General features: G+C 41.3%; 1 long non-coding RNA gene across 1 annotated transcript; it reads right to left on the bottom strand.

The window, feature by feature from the left end:
* Positions 1-3373: 3373 nt before the first annotated feature.
* Positions 3374-16321, bottom strand: LOC123480317 (uncharacterized). Its single transcript, XR_008426142.1, has 3 exons — positions 14533-16321; positions 9335-9442; positions 3374-8498 (listed from the first exon to the last, which is right to left on the bottom strand). It is a non-coding gene; the product is annotated as an uncharacterized lncRNA (long non-coding RNA).
* Between the last annotated feature and the right edge of the window lie 1594 nt (positions 16322-17915).

Here is a 17915-nt window from a genome sequence, read left to right as displayed (position 1 = left end):
TAGAGCCCTCAGGTCCAACCTTAAAGGCTGGACTCTACTGATTTTTTTTTCCTCACATGCTCGTTGACATTTTAGAGAGGGCGGTGGGAAGGGGGGGGGAGAGAGAGAGAGAGAGAGAGACAACAATGTGAGAAACACCAGTTAGTTGCCTTTTGCACATGCCCCTCCTGAGGACCAAATCAACAACCTAGACCTGTGCCCTGACCAGGAATCAAACCCTCGACCTTTCGGTTTATGGGATGACACTCAACCAGCTGAGCCACACTGGCCAGGCTGGACTCTTCTGATTTTATATCCTCGCACTTGAACAGTGACTCTGCCCTTGCTAACTGACTTTTAAGCTTGCTCATATGTCTCATTAAAAAAAGAAAAAAAAAAGATTCTTCCTCAGCCCCACTCCAGGTTCTGTTCTGAATATCAATCTTCCCACCCACAAACTTCTTGCAAACTCTGTCCATCCCCCCTTTTTCAGCTCCTCACTTCCCACTCCTTTACCTGGCAGTCTGGCTTCCTTCCCACCACTCCCCTGCAAGTGCTCTCCAAATTCACCTTTCACTCTCCCGGGTCTCTCGGCCTGACACCCTTGATCCTCCCCTCGCTGGGCTCTCATAGCACAGGGGTCTGGATTCCCACCACTCTGACTGGTCCTGAAATGATGGCCTTTCTCAGCATTCAGGCCTAGGCCCTCCTCTCTTCTCTACCCATGCACTGTGAGTGACCCCATCCTCTCATGGTTTCAATTACATCTGCATGCCGAGGACTTCAAAGCTCTAACTTTAGGCCCCCTCTGCACACCCCTATATCCAACTGCCTATGGATATCTCCACTTAAAGAGCATGAGTTGAAAGAGGAGATAAATTATTAACTTGTCTGAGGCATTGTGTTAGTTTGCTAGAGCTGCCTTAAAAAAGCAAATGTATTGTCTCAGAGTTCTAGAGGCCCAAAGTTCAAGATCAAGACGGCAGCAGGTCTGGTTTCTCTTGAAACCTCTCTCTTTGGCTTACAGACAGCCACCCCTTTCCACTGCACCCTCCTGTGGTCTTTCTTCGGGGTGTGCACATCCCTGGCTTCTCTCTGTATGTCCAATTTTCCTCTTCTTATAAAGGCTCCCTGATCTCCCTAATCCGCCCCACCAAAGGAGTTGGGTGCCTCCCTTTGAACTACACGGCATGATTAATTAGGTGTCTACTCCACTAGATCTTCTTATGATCTCTAGTGGAGGAGACCCCGAACACAGAAAACATGTCTGTGTTGCTCTTTCCCCCATGCCAAGCACTGTATCTAAAATAGATACCCTATAAATAGTGAATTAAAAAATAGGTAAATGCAAGCACAGAATATGGCAAAACGTAATGGATTTATTCAGGGAAGACCTGGGTCCTTGTCTGAACTCTGCCACTAACCAGCTACAGTGTGGGTAGGTCAAAATGAAAATAAGGTTGGGCTGCAAGCTCATCTCTCTATGTCCCTCTTGATTCTAAACAACTGTAATTCTTCAACTCTGATCCCAGGTAAAATATGCCGTGCTACATGTCCAAGAAAGAGACCTTTGTTGGTTATTGATTCAGACAGAATGTCAATAGCTTGATGGAAATATAAGAGGCCCAGGAAAGGCCAGCAGAAGACAGAAGTAATAAAAAAGAGTGCTCACTAATGCTAAAAGTCTTCTAAATCAAGAGGATTAAATAAATCATTCCTGACAACAGCCCATAGAGAAAACAGACACACCAAATGCAATGACTTTTGGCCTCTTCTCTGTTTCCTGTGTTTCTCTTCCTCTGTTGCCCTCCCTACTGCACCAACTCAGAGACCCTCATCCTTCGTAATGTGCATGGGGGGGATCCCTTAGATTAAGATGATCATGAATCAAGTCCCCAAATTTTCTCTTAGTTTGAGGAGATTTTTGTCTATTCCCAAGAAGGAAAACACAATTTGTTTTAAGTAATGAAAGCTCCTTCCTGGTTTTCAAGAACTAGGACAGGGAAGAGGCAGGTGCAGAAGTTTAATTAAGAAGTCACATCTGCAAGATCTTCAGTCAGCCACAGATCGTGGGTCCGTGGGTTGCAGATCTGAAGAAAACCTGGCAGCCCACCTTTCCCTTATTTTATTTCTCCTCTTCCATTTGGTTTAGAAGGAGCAACTCTTTCTACTGTATGCTTAGTGCCTGCAAAACCAAAGAATAAATGTGACTAGGAAAGAAATACGTGTTCAAAACTTCAGAAAACTTCAGAGGCCCATCAGTGCACCCGCCTTATAGGGAAAGCTGGGTCAGCTACAGATTCACAGAAGCTGTGTAAAAATAAATGGGTACAGCACCAAGGACTTCCACTCAACATTAGAACCACGACGCAGCTTGCCAGCGGTGGTGCAGAGACTGTGACGTGAAGGTGAATAACGTGCTTTCTTGTCCTTGAGTTTAGTCTATTACAGGGCTTCTCAGCCTTGGATGCTCACTGAAACCACGAGGGAGTTTAAAGAAAAACATACCGACACGCTCTTGGTGAGAATGTAAAAATGCTGCAAGCACTATGGAAAACCATATGGTGCTTCCTCAAAAAATTAAAAATAGAATTACCATATGATCCAGCAATTCCGTTTCTGAATGTATACCACAAAGTAGTGAAAGCAGGGTTACCCATGCTCATAGCAGCCTTATTCACAGTAGCCGAAAGACAGAAGTAAACCAAGTGTCCACTGACAGATGAATGGATAAACAAAATGTAGTATAAAAACACAAAGGAATATCATTTGGTTTTTAAAAGGAAGGAATTCTGACACATGATACAACATGGATGAACCTTCAGGACATTATCCCCAAGTGAAGTAAACCAGTCAGGCACAAAAAGGGAAGTACTGTATGATCCCACATATATGAGGCACCTCAAGGAGTCAAGTTCATGGAGGCAGAAAGTAGAATGGTGGCGGGCAGGGGCTGAGGGAAGGGGGGATGGGGAATTTTTATTTCATGTAGAGTTTCAGTTTCACAAGATGAAAAGACTTCTATGGATGGCTGGTGGTAGCACATCGCTGTGAATGTACCTTACACCCCTGAACTGTACACTGAAAAATGGCTAGGAGAATACATTTTATGTTATGCATGTTTTACCACAACTTATAAATAAATCAATAATTTTTAAAAACACTGATACCTGGGTCCCACCTCTGGAGAGTCCGATTTAATTGGTCTGGAATACAACCTGGCCCTGGGGGTTTTTTTGAAACCTCCCAGGAGATTCTAATGTACAGCACAGTCTGAGAACCACCTATGAGCATTGTCAGAGCCACGGGTCTACAGAGAAAGAACTACATCTGGAGCTGTAATCCCGGCTTCTTCATCATTTAAAGTAAGCCACGTGAGTGCTTTAAACTTCCCTGAGCCTCACTGTACTCCTTTATGTATACATTTACATGACTAATCTGCCCCATAGTGTGTTTTAAGGATTCACTTAAGTTAGACTATGTGAAAGGATTTTAATCCTCATTGAAAAAATTTTTTTTTAATTATTGATTTTAGAGGGAGAAGAAGAGGGGGAGAGAGAGGGAGAAGCATCAGTGTTAGTGAGAAATATCAAGTAGTTGCCTCTCATACAAGGCCCACCAGGGAATCAAACTCACAACCTTTTGGTATACGGGACAACACTTCGACCAACTGAGCAACCCAGCCAGGGCTGTGTGAAAGGATATTATACTTCAATAATCATGAGACATAGCTAGGTGACAGAAAATAACAAGAACAGAGATCATTTGCTTTTCTCACTGATGTCTAGAGTCTTTTATTCAATTCCCAAAGTGAAATGTATCCTTCCTTTTTCCCTCACCAGTTTCATAGAACCTTATTAGCATCTTTATTGTTGCACCAGTCCGGTATCCAAGTGACCTGTGTTTATTGCCGCTCCACATCCTTGGTTCCCAAAAGGCAGGCCGTGACTGATTCATCACCACAGGCCTGCCTCACTGTGCCTAGCACACAGTGGGTGTTCAAGAAACATTTGCTAAATCGGGTTGAGCTGCACTACTCAACGTCATGTAAACCTGAGGCACTCGGTGCATTTCAAACAATATGTCTCTGTCCCCAGCAGATTCACTACTCCAAGGACAAGCTTTATTTCCATAAATAATGAGTTCAATATGCACAGAGCAAGAATGGTGGCCCAAAAAACAAAGAGATACTGTGATACATACACGGAATCAGAATCCAAACAAAGGCCCTGCTGTTCCCGACACCCAAGCCACTCAACCATATTCTTCTACTTTGGTGCAAATATTGGTGCTATTATTATAAACAAGAAGCGTTAGCCAATGTGAGTCCAAAATAATAACACACTTTTATAAAATGCGAAAGCATGTTTCCTTTTATTTTTAGGGGACATTAAAGCAATGAGATAGGTCAGCACTCCCAACACACAAGGCCATCCACCACCGAAATGTAAAACGGAGAGACAAAACTCACTGCTCCTTCTTATCATTGTTACCTTACTCTTAATCAGGACCTTGGTTCAAAAACATGAACAGCTCAGAAAGGGCCAACCTTGATGTGTCATATGCAAAGGGATTGTGTAATTTCATTGGGCCTTCATAAACTCCAAACGGGAATATTAATTTAGGCACAGATAAGGGGAAAGAAAATTACTACTTTTTGAGTGTTTGCTATTTGCTAGGCCCTTTATTTTCTCATTACGTTCTTACGACTATACCTGACGGTATTATGTTCAGTTACAAATAACAGAAACAGTGATCCAATGTGACTTAGCAAATAGGATTCATTCTTCTCACATATGAAACCCTGGAGGTAGAAGCTGCTGGCCCTGGCTTTAGGACTTTCCTGATCTTTTCTTTATGTCTATTGCCTCTTAGCCACAAGATAGGAGCTCTAGCTGCAGACATCACAGCGATCATGTTCAAGGCAAGAAGAAGGGGGAGAGGCCATGCCCACTGCAGGCTCCCCTCTCCATTTTTTTAACCAAGAAAGCATATGCTGTGATGGGCAGAGATTTGACTTGGGGTGGTGAACACAACACAGTGTACAGATGATGTGTTATGAAACTGTGCTCCTGAAACCTGTATAATTTTCTAAACCAGTGTCACCCCAATAAATTCAATAAAAATGAAAAAAAAAACCAAAAGTAAACAGCTACTCGGCCTGAGTCACAGGAGAAGGATGCCAGCTCAGATCTCTTGGTCTTGCTGTCACACCACAAGAATGGAAAACTCCCAACAGCCTTGCATGAAACTGCAAGAAAGTGTTTTGGGGGAAGAAAAGAGAGAGAGAAGGCAAATAAGCAAATGCTTTCCCAGAAAGGCACTCCCACTGACTTCTGGTTATAGCTATCTGAGGCTCTGTTCTCTACAGCCTCAAGAGGGGATTCTTGTGCCAATGACTTCCTGAGGGGGTGTTTTCAGTAATACTTTAAAGGAAGTAGAGGAAGCAGTGTAGAGCAGGGGAAGAAACTAGGCAAAGATGTGGGCTCAGCGTGATCCCGTCACAAATCCATTCCGTATTGAATCAAGAGGTCTAGCTTTCGAATCACTGTGTCAGTCAGTCATTAGGGCTAGGGGATGGGAGGGGGGTGGCAGAGGAGGGTACAGGCTGCTTATGATGTGTGGCATAATCTCCTAGTCATTTCCAAACCAGGAGGTTCCTTTGGCTGAAAGCTATTCACAGGGGCACAGGTATGGTATCTTAGTAAAGGAGAGCTGGACAGGCCACCAATAGCATTTTCTACAATCTTATAGTCCAATACTAGGTGGCATGGTTGTCTCTAAGTATAATAGATGTTTGGAAAGTAACTATTTGGTTTTTCAGCATTTTTAGTGAGATGTAAACAACTTTCAGTTGCTAATCAACAATGTCTTCCAAAACGACTCCTGAGATAGGCTTCTGATTTGTTAAAGAGGGAAATCTCTTTTTCCTACTCTTGATGCTTCCTTCAATGTTAAAGAAATTTTACTAGAATAGTAGTTTTCAAACATTTTGGCCTCAGCACCCTTTTAATTCTTAAAAACTATTGAGGATTCAAAAAAACTTCCGTTTATCAGTGTTACATCTATAGCTATTTACCACATTAGAAGTTAAAACTGATAAATTTTAAAATATGTATGCATTTGTTTAAAATAAGCATAAATCTATTAAATATTAACATAAGTAACTTATTTTTATCAAAACATATTTTCAAAAATTTTTTTAAATTGTATAATTGTTATATATTCTTACATCTGGCTTCATAGAAGACAGCTGGATTCTCATAGCTGCTTCTGCATTCAGTTTGCTTTGCAATCTGTTGTTTTTGTTGAAGAATATTAAGAAAATCCACCCACAGAGATATACGGTTAGAAAAGGGAGGAGTACTTTAATATCTTCAGGTGATCGTGGATGCCCTGCACGGACACTACACCAACACTCAGAAAGTGGTATTTCTTACATGTTAATTGCAATGTGGAACATAAAACCATATTGATAACCTTTTCAAACTGTTACAAATTTTCTGACCTATCCTGCGGTTTGAATGGATCTTTGTAACACCATGCATTGAACATTTAGGAAGTTTTGGTTCACTGGGTCAAGTAGATCTCCAAACATTGCCTCATTTCATTATATCCAAAACCATATTCTTATTATCACTATCAATATCATCAGAAAAGCCTTTTTTATTTTTAACTTTTTTTATTTTGTTTTTATTGATTTGAGAGAGACATCCATTTGTTGTTCCAATTATTTATGCAGTCATTGGTTTATTCTTGTATGTGCCCTGACTGGGGATCGAACCCACATGTTGGTGCATCAAGATGATGCTCTAGCCAACCGAGCTACCTGACCAGGGCCTGTAAGTACTGGAAAGTTATGAAGCCTCTGGTGAAACACAAGTTTTCTAAAATTCTAATTTTTGCTTGTAAATGCAAATTTTATCATTGGCAACTAATAATGTTAATTCCCTGGAAGAGACGATCACTTTGTTAGAAAACATGCTTGCCAAATGTCCAGGTCTGAATATAGCTTGTTTCCCAATAACAACTGACAAGTAATAAGGTGTTCGGTGGGAACATCGGTTCAGCTCTCAACTCAGATAGCCCGTGCGCTTTTCCTCTGGACAGCCATTGTGCTCCAGCACACAACAGAAGTGCACTCAGTGATTGGTGTAATAAAATTAGCAGTGTTCAGCAAAGATATTCTCAAATGAAACTCTTTGGGTTTACTATTTAAACTTTTTCCTGATTGTGTGGCGGAAAAGAACACAATACTTACAAGTACATTTTCTTGTTTCTGCCCTAATTCATGCTAAGGCAAAAGCAGTTGCACCCATTTTTTTCTAGCAGTCAATGCAAATGTCAACACAGTGGAAAAGGCAAACAGCATCTTAGCGTTGTTATGACAATATTTTTGACTCCGCTGCCCCCTGAGAGGGTCGTGGGGTCCCCCAGTGTCCCAAGGACTATACTTTAAGAGCCGCTGCAGTAGAATGCACTGCCAGGTTCACTTCAACATCCGGCCTGCCAAATGGCTTCCAGAGAGCTGGGGGAAGCTGAACTCTGCATGCCTGGCTCCTTCTCAATCTCAACAATCAGAATGAATTCCTCCTCCCCTCTGGGGGTGTGGGTAAGGGTTTCTGCCAGTACTGAAAATCTTCTCTGCTTATGACTACTTAAAAAAAAACCTTTCTCAAAGTTTTTTAATCCTGCAGTTTACCTCTTTAGGTAACAAGCTGCTTACAGCAGTGACCCTGGACCAAAAGGGGACATCTGACCCAACATTAGACAATCAAATGCTCTTCTCTGGGAATGTGACACAGGTCTTGTTAAATCCTATCCCCTTAACAGTAGATATTTGTCTTAGCGTTGCTTAATCAATAGGTCTAGGGGAGTAGTGCTTCCTGGAACAAAAGGAAGTACTACTTGGCATTGTGCCCCCATCTTCTGGAATCAGCATCAGAATTTGATTTTGACTATACAGCCCCGTGGCCAGCAGTTATGGTGGAACTGCCAATCAAAGTGCACTTCCTCCCAGGCCTGAGTGAGACACCTGTTAGAAAATCAAGTATTCTTCCCTAGAATCCAAACCTTGAGCTGAGGGACTTTGAGGCTAGAAATAAATGATCATTTACCCAAAGAAACTGTCTGGTAGCTCTTGCCACCTGATTCCTAGTTCTATCAAAGACCACATTTCATCCATTTTTACCTGTTCTCTGAGCAACCCTGTATCATACCAATACAGCCCCTTTGCTAAAGTCAGCTAAAGTCTGTTTCTGTTGCTTGCACCAAATGACTCTAATTGATGTAGCCCCCAAAGACAAATTGCAAGTTCTACCCTAGGAAGCATAAACTGCTTACGACTCCCCAAATGGCAATATTCCAGGCTCGAAGATGTTAGGATCCACCAGGTTCTCGTTACATCTCACTGAGGCCCAGGATCTGGGACGTGTGCACACGTATTTTCACAGCTGCTGCATTCATTTCCATAACGCCTGCTGTCAAGCCTCAGCGGGAAGTCTTTCCACAGCCGTTTCCTCGGGAAGCCACAGAGATATAACCTTTTAATTATTATTTGATAGAGGAAACATTGTTTACTGGATTTTTGAATCATGCTTATAGCACAGGATATGCTGGGGAAATGAGCATTCATGCTTTAGTGCCATGGCCGACTGAAGCCACATAAATCCACTAGGTTGTTTAAATATCATGGGAGGTTTTTCAAGATGGCTGTGGAGTAGGCAGAACCTACCTATCCTCACCTCCCAGCACCAAACCGAAATTACAGCAAAATTATAGAGCAGTCAACTTAACTGATCAACTGAAGGACAGCTGAACAGGTGTGTTACATGCAAGGATTTACAGAAAAAGCTACATAGAGACTGGTAAGAAGGATGAAGACACAGAGAGGGCTTGGCCTCGCACCCCCAAGCAGTGGCTGAAAAGCCAGAGGGATATAACAACTGCAAAATCCCTCCTGAGGAGCTCAGGGTCTCAACCCCATGCCAGGACCCCCAACCCAGGGCATCAGGACCAGGAAGTGGAGCCTGCACAGCAGCTCACTGTGAAAATCAGTGGGACTCTGTCCACTAGGATGAAGAGGGAGTCTGTTAGAGTCCCAGGTGCTGTCCTAAAGGGCCAACCCACAGGAGCTTGCTCTCGGGCACTCACTCGGGGCTCCAGTAGAGGGAAGGCAACTCAGGGCATATACTGGCCATAAAGAGAAGACCTGGGTGGCATGGCCTTGAGGGATCTAGAGGGTCAGCCACTGAGATCCATGTCCTGAATCAATATCCCACACCACCCTCAGGTGCCCTTTTCCCAAGGTCAGGTGCTCTTATTCTTACAGCACCAGCCAGGGAAGTGCACTAACCTGGTTTTCCAAATACTGGTGACAACAACACATCCAGCTTAAGTCCGGCAGATAGGACTGTTGGCTTCACACAATAAGGATCTTCCATGCGCTATTTCTCTGAAGAGACTATAGGCAGACAGACAGACATCGAATTGTGAGGCTTTGGACCGGGGACCAGTGATCCCCCTACCTGCAGGCTCAGCCAGCCCCACCTCCAGTGGGAAACTGTTTTATCTTCCCCAGTCCTGGTGGCCCCATCCTGCTGAGCTCAGATTTGCTGGAAAGGGAGAGGGCAGGGAAAGAAGGAACACTGCTCAGAGTTGGGACCTTCAGAGTGTGTCTCCCTCAGAGGCTCAAGCAGGAACAGATACGCAGCTAAGGGGTGGCACAGAACTCACTCTCCTCCTTCCAGCTCAGCTGGTGCCAGTCCTAAAGGAAGACTGTCTTAATCTGTTTTCCCAAGTGCCAGTGGCCCTGCCCTGCTGAACTTGCTCCTTCAGTGGGGACAGTTGGCTGCACCCAAACTGAACCAGTGATAGGCTCCTCCTGGGGAGGCTTGATTTGGAGACTCTAGCAGAGGCTGAGTGGTATGGCTTTGGAGGAGCGGCTACTTTCTTCCCATTGTGTGCCTGACGATGCTGCATCAGAGTAAGGGACCCACTAACCCCATCCTCCCAATCAGGTCGCCCTGCCCTACCAAGCTTGTGCCATGTGGAAGGGGCAGCAGGGCAAGGCCAGCTTGGGCCCACTTTATAGTATTTCTTCAAAAGGCTCTGGAGGAACTCCAGTCAACCTCAGAGGGTGGCGGAGCAGCCAACAGGTAGACATTGACCTCAAAGAGCTTTAGACCTTTTATTGATCTGTCGCCAGCTCAGAGCTATAGGAAGCTAAACCTGGTACACAGCCTGGCCCCTCCCATGCAAACCAGGCCCAGCAGACACAGCCACAGTCAGTGAATAGTGTAGTAGCTCTAGACAGATAGCCCAAGGCCAGTTACACACAATGTCTGAAACTGACCTGCACTGGCACCCTGTGCAAGTGGATGCAGAACCAATACGCTCAAGGAAGGGCTTCAGACCTCACCAGAGCTAACCACAAAAACAGCATAGCCAAAGGGGAACTCGGACAGGCACCAGAACCTGCTGGGAACAACTCCACCTTGGAGGGCAGCCCCTGCATAGTGACTCATACATGGTAAATCAGGTCTATCCCTACAGTCAGTCAGCCTGTGGGTTAACTCCACTCACAACCAGGCCAACAGAATTCAACACTCAATCACAACACAAAGAGGCACATCCTCTAAGATAGACCACATGCTAGGACACAAGGTAGGCCTCAATAAATTCAAGAAAATTAAAATCATATCAAGCTTCTTCTCTGACCACAATGGTATAAAACTAGAAGTCAATTAAAATAAAAATTTTTTTTCAAAACCCTCTAAACACATGGAGGCTAAATAACATGTTATTAAACAATGAATGGGTAAACAATGAGATCAAAGAGGAAATTGAAAGTTACCTGGAGACAAAGAAAAGAAAAACACACAACAACCCAAAATCTATGGGACACAGTGAAAGCAGTCCCAAGAGGGAAATTCACAGCATTACAGGCCTACCTCAAGAAACAAGAAAAATTTCCAATAAACAGTTTAATCCTACACCTAAAAGAACTACAAAAAGAACAATAAACAAAGCCCAAAATAAGTAGAAGGAAGAAAATAATAAGGATTAGAGTGAAATAAATGACATAAAGACTAAAAAAAGATACAAAAAAAAAATGAAACCAAAAGCTGATTCTTTGAAAAGATAAATAAAATTGACAACCTTTAACCAGGCTTATCAAGAAAAAAAGAGAGAGATGCCAAATAAATAAAATCAGAAATGAAAGAGAAGAAGTAACAAATGATAACACAAAAATACAAAGGATTATAAGAAAATTTTATGAACAATTATATGCCAACAAATTGGACAACCTGGGGGAAATGGATAAATTTCTAGAAACATACAATCTTTCAAAACTGAACCAGGAAGAATTACAAAATCTGAATAGACCAATCACAAGTAATAAAAATCAAAGTTGTAATTGAAAAAAACCTCCCAACAAACAAAAGTCTTAGACCAAATGGCTTCACAGGCAAATTTTACCGTTCAAAGAACTAATGCCAATCTTTCTCAAACTATTCCAAAAAATTCAACAGGAGGGAAGACTACCAAGCTCATTTTATGAGACAAATATTATTCTAATTCTAAACCAGATAAAGACACTACAAAGAAAGAAAATTATAAGCCAATATTACTGATGAACATAGATGCTAGAATCCTCAACAAGATATTAGTCAACCAGATACAGCAAAACATTAAGAAGATCATACCCCATGATCAAGTGGGATTTATTCTGGGGATGCAAGGTTGGTACAATATTTACAAATCAATAAATGTAATACATTACATAAACAAAGTGAAGGATGAAAATCACATGATGATATCAATAGATAGATAAAAAAACATTTGACAAAATCCAGCACCCATTTATGATAAAAGCTGTCATCCAAGTGGAATGAGGGAACATACTTCAACATAATAAAGATCCCATATGATAAACCCAAAGCTAACATCATACTCAATGGCCAAAACCTAAGTGTTTCCTTTATGATTGGGAATAAGACAGGGACATCTACTTTCATCTCTCTTATTCAACATAGTATGGGAAATTCTAGCCACAGCAATCAGACAAGAAGAAGAAATAAAAGGCACAAAATTGGAACAGAGGAAGTAAAACTGACATTATCAACAGATGAATTGATACCCTATATAGAAAACCATAAATACTCTACCAAAAAATTGCTAGAACTGAGAAACAAATTCAGTAAAGTAGTAGGATACAAAATTAATATTCATAAATCAGTGGCATTTTTATATACCAATAATGAACTATCAGAAAGAAAAATTAAGAAAACAATCCCACCTATTATGACAACAACAACAAAATAAGGTACCTAGGAATAAGTTTAACCAAGGAGGTAAAAGACCTGCACTTAGAAAATTATAGAACACTGAAGAAAGAAATTGAGGAACATACAAATAATTGAAAGCATATGCCATATTCATGGATAGGAAGAATTAACATTATTAAAATGTCCATACTACTCAAAGCAACCTATAGAGTCAGTGCAATTCCTATTAAAACACTAATGGCATATGTCATGAATCTAGGACAAATATTCCAAAAATGTATATGAAGCCACAAAAGACCCCAAATAACCTCAGCAATCTTGAGAAAAAAATAAAATTAGAAGTATCATATTACCCAATATCAAACAATACCACAAGGCCATAGTAATCAAAACAGCATGGTACTACCATCAGAAAAGGCATCTAAATCAATGGAACAGAATAGAGAGCCCAGAAACGAGTCCACAGTTTTACGGTAAATTAATATTTGACAAAGGAGGCAAGAACATTTAATGGGGTAAAGACAGTCTCTTAAGTAAATGGTGTTGGGAAAATTGGACAGATACATACAAAAAAATAAAACTAGACCACCAACCAACTTACACCATACACAAGAATAAAATCAAAATGTATTAAAGATTTCAATATAAGTTGTGAAACCGTAAAAATCCTAGGAAAAAAAACATAGGCAGTAAAATGTCAAACATTTCTCACAGCAATATTTTTGCTGATGTATCTCCTTGAGCAAGGGAAACAAGGGAAAAAGTAAAAAAAAAAAAAAATGGGAGCACACCAAAGTAAAGAGCTTTTGCACAGCAAAAGAAACCATCAACAAATTGAATGGGAGAACTTATGCACCAATGATACATTTGATAAAGGGTTAATATCCAAAATATATAAAGAACTTATGAAGTCTATCTGGAAAAAATCCAGCCATTTTAATATAACAAGAATGGTTTGCATGACATTGATGTAACCTGGCAGCCAAGGAGAGGGGATTGGAATGTGCATGTGTGAACAATGACAACTTTGCTACACTAGTCAGTGGGGATGGTAGACACATTTGGGTGAATATGTGTACTGTGTGACCATTGTATTCAAAATGAGGGAGTGAGTAGAGCAACGAATCTGCATCAAATTTTGCACTAAGCTTGGCCATTCCTCCACAGAAACTATTCAGATGATTTCGAAGGCCACAGATATGGGCAACTGGTCACTGGCAGCTACATCACAACAATGTGCCCACTTATGCATCAAATCACCCAGGTGACTCAGTCCCTCTTGTTACTTCTGGCTTTTCCCAAAACTAAATTCACCTTTGAAAGGGAAGAGATTTCGGACCATTGATGACAGTCAGAAAAATATGATGGGGAAACTGCTGGTGACTGGGAGAACTATATGAGGTCCCCAGGTGCCTACTTCAAAGGGGACTGAGTCATTGCCCTATGTACAATGTTTCTTGTGTCTCTATTTTTCATATTATGTTGCTGGATACCTTCTAGACAGACCTCGTATAAAACTCAACACAAGAAAACAAACAATTCATTAAAAAATGGATCTGAATAGACACTTCTCCAAAGAGGACATACAGATGGCCAATAGACAAATGAAAAAATGCTCCATCTTACTAATCATCAGAGAAATGCAAATTCAGACCACAATGAGATATCACCTCATGCCTGTCAGAATAGCTATCATCAATAAATCAACAAACAACAAATTCTGGAGAGGATGTGAAGAAAAGGATCCTTCATGCACTGTTGGTGGGAATGCAGACTGGTGCAGCCACTGTGGAAAAAGTATGCAGTTTCCTCAAAAAATTAAAAATGAACTGCCTTATGACCCAGAGATTCCACTTCTGGAAATATATTCAAGGAAACCCAAAATACTAATTCAAAAAAAATATATGCATCTGTATTTTCATTGCAGTGTTATTTGTAATAGCCAAGATCTGAAAACAGCCCAAGTGTCCAGCAGTAGATGAGTGGATAAAAAAGATGAGGTACATTTATGCAGTGGAACACTAAATTGGCCATAAAAAGAGAAGGAGACCTGGCTGGTGTAGCTCAGTGGATTGAGTGATGGCCTAGAAACCAAAGGGTGACTGGTTTGATTCCCAGTCAGGGCACATGCCTGGGTTGCGGGCCAGGTCCCCAGAAGGCAACCACACATTGATGTTTCTCTCCCTCTCTTTCTCCTTCCCTTCCCCTCTCTCTAAAAAGAAATAAAATTTTATAAAAAAATAAAAAGAGAAGGAAATTTTACCTTTTGCAACAGCATGATGGACCTGGAGAATATTTTGCTCAGTGAAATAAGCCATCAGAGAAAGACAAATACCATATGACTTCACTTATATGTGGAATCTAATGAACAAATAATTTAACAAACAAAATAGAAACAGAAGCATAGATACATACAACGAACTGACAGCTGTCAGACGGGATGAGATTGGGGGGCTAGGTGGAATAAAAGTGAGGGGTATATATACACTTATATATATAGTTATAAATAAATATATAACACATAGAGACAGACCACAGTATGATGACAGCCAGAGGGGAAGGGGGATGGTGGGAGGTGGAAGAAGGCAAACGGGGGATAAATGGGGATGGAAACAGACTTTACTGTGAGCAATGGGTGCACAATGCACTGTGCAGATGATGTTTTGTTGAGTTGTACACTTGAAACCTGTATGGTTTTGTTACCTAATGTCACCCCCAAGAAGCTCAATAAAAATAAATAAACAAATAGATAAATAAATAAATGAATGGATGAATAAATAAATCTCATGGAAAGCAGAAGCCAGAGAATTCAGACGTAGCGCTCCTGTTGAATTTTCTCTTACCCTGATTGTACTGAACGGTCTCTGTACAGGTGATGATGTCTCTATTGATTCTCCACAGTATTACCAAGCTTATCACTGCACAGGGGCTGATGCAGCAGGGAAAGACATGACACAGGGTCACAAACCCAGATGGCGAAGGGATCGGGTGTGTAGCCAGCTGAAAGTAACAGAGTGGCGCATGCCTCCTCTCAGGGGAGGAAGCTGACATTCCACTGCAGACAATTGAAGGCTGCCCTAAAAAGTGATCTGTGAACTTTGTAACCACAGGCAAGTCTCATTTCTTCACTGCCTTTCACTTTTCACATCATGAAGTAGGGAGAGAAGTCGAGTCGCTTTCAAGATAAAATGAGATAGAAGTATTAAAACATGCTTTGGAGTAGCCCTAGCTGGTGTGGCCCAGAGTGTCGTCCAGAACGGAAAGGTTGCAGGTGCGATTCCCAGTCAAGGCACCTAAGTAGATTGCAGGTTCAATCCTCTATACCTAGTCCGGGTACATATGAGCCCATGAGATCCCGAGTCCAGACACTTTTGGAAGGTAACCAATCAATGCTTCTCTCCTGTATCGATGTTTCTCTCTCCCTTCGTCTCTCTCTAAAAGCAAGGAAAAAATGTCCTTCGGTGAGGATAAAAAAAAGTTTTGTAAAACATTTAATAGCAAAGTCTACATGGCCTCGATGTAATTATTTAGTGATGCAGAGATGAAAGTTGCCTGGAAATTCTGCTCTTCAAAGAGAAAACACTCATGACTTTGATGGGTAACAAAAAATTAAGAGTCAAAAATATTAGCATATCCACATGCAGGCAGGGATACAGAGGGTAAAGTCCTCAGTGTATTGACATCAGGATTAAAATAATGGACCAATGACACTGCTTGTATTTTAGACCTATGATAGTAGACGCTTGCAGTCTCATAAGTAGTCTATTATTACTACCATCATCATCATCGTCGTCTCTTTCAAATGTCACATTGCTGGCTACAGTTATAATGAATTGAAATCCTGAAACACTGCCAGATCCTGTTGAGCAAAGAAGGGAAAACTGAAATTCCTTTCGGCAAGCTACCAGCATATGGTAAGCAGAACGGTGGAAGGCATACTGAAGCTCCGGAGGAAAAAAAAAATCACACAAAGCAAATTTTGAAAGGACTGTGGGCTGGATTTGACCTGTGATCATCCAATTTACAATCATTAATTCAAAGGGTGTCTGAAAAGAACAAACTAAACACTTTGTCAAAAACCTTCTCTTATTCAATGTTTACAATAATCCTACTAAATAGCTAAAAATATACTGATTTTCACTTACAAGGAAAGTCAGGTTCAGATATCTCAAATACCTACCCATTGTTATACCACCAACAAGTTGTTTTGCTGGGCTTTGTTCCCAGACGTGTTTTAAGTCCTTGATAAGTCATTGGCCTTAACGTCCTTATTGTGCAAGGAGATGTTTTGCTCAGCCTTGGAAGTTTTAAAAAGGTTGAGTTCATGACAAATATTCAACAGTCACGAACTGTCACATAGCCCTGGCCTGGTAGTTAAGTTGGTTAGAGCATCGTCCCAAGCGCCACAGTTGTGAGTTCCATCCCCAGTTGGGGCACATACAAGAATCAACCAATGAATGCATGAAAAAGTGGAACAACAAACCAATGTTTCTCTCTCTCTCTCAAATCAGTAAGTTAAAAAAAAAATTTTAAAGAATTGTCACATAAAAATCTTGATTTCTGGTTTTAAGGGAAGCCAAATATTGCACTCTGGAGACTCTGGACACACTGTAATATCTGACAACCTTGGATGGACAGTTCCCATTAGCACTGCGCCCTGGGGCTGGCTGATGGCTTCCCCTCTGAGGGATGCAGCAGTGTCCCATCACATCCAACTGACTCACAGCTGGCTACATTCACTGACTTTACTTACCTGGCCCGTGGACATTGCCGTCAGTCCCATCCCCCTGCTGCCCAGCCCGTGTTTTCATTCCGGACAAAGGAAAGCTGTCCATTCGCTGCTAGCATCCCTGGGCAAGAAATCTGGAAAGTGCTGGGAAGCCCATACTGTCCAACCAAGTACAACCAATTTGCCTGTGGGTTTTATTTGAATTGCAGGCCTAAGGCAATGTTTTGGATCTGAATGTTACTTTAATCAAGGTATATGAAATCAGTATGTCCTTCACCTTGCTTTCTGACCATAGAAGAGTGCATCTTTATTCAGACTTTAGTCTTGCAAATAGCCATTTTACTCCAAGTCACACAGAGCAGCACAGAACTAAACTGGGAGGACACATGACCTTTTTGAGTTGAAGCGGCCACACAGCGTCATTAAAGCACTTGTAAACTTCAAGCAAACGAAACCAACATTCTGCCTCTTCCCTTGCCACAAATTCTAAAAGCTAATAAAGTCATCCTAAATGATATCTAATATCCTAAGTTTGAGTCTTACAGTACCAAGAATTGTTTTGATCTACACTTACCAGAAAAAATATGTATAGACACATGTACATACATACACACAAACATACACACAATTGCACATACACTATCAAATAAAACAATTCACCGGTCTTGTCTTACTTCCCCAAAAGCTTTTCCTTGACTAATCCAATCTCACCTTTATAGCATTTCCTCTGAGCAGTCATGTACCCAGTCAATATTATATTATTTTATACTCGTTGAACTATTAGCTCTTGGAATTGAATTGTAGAATTTAAGTGGCAAAGGGAACTTAAAGGATCATTAAATCCAGGCCTTTCAGTTTATGGATGAAAAAACGGAATCCCAGAATATTTAAATGATTCACCCAAGGTCACAAAGATA

This window comes from Desmodus rotundus, chromosome 2 (genome assembly GCF_022682495.2).
Source record: "Desmodus rotundus isolate HL8 chromosome 2, HLdesRot8A.1, whole genome shotgun sequence".
Taxonomy (NCBI): Eukaryota; Metazoa; Chordata; class Mammalia; order Chiroptera; family Phyllostomidae; genus Desmodus; species Desmodus rotundus.
Note: the sequence above shows the minus strand (reverse complement) of the source record. Positions and strands in the feature narration are given on the sequence as shown.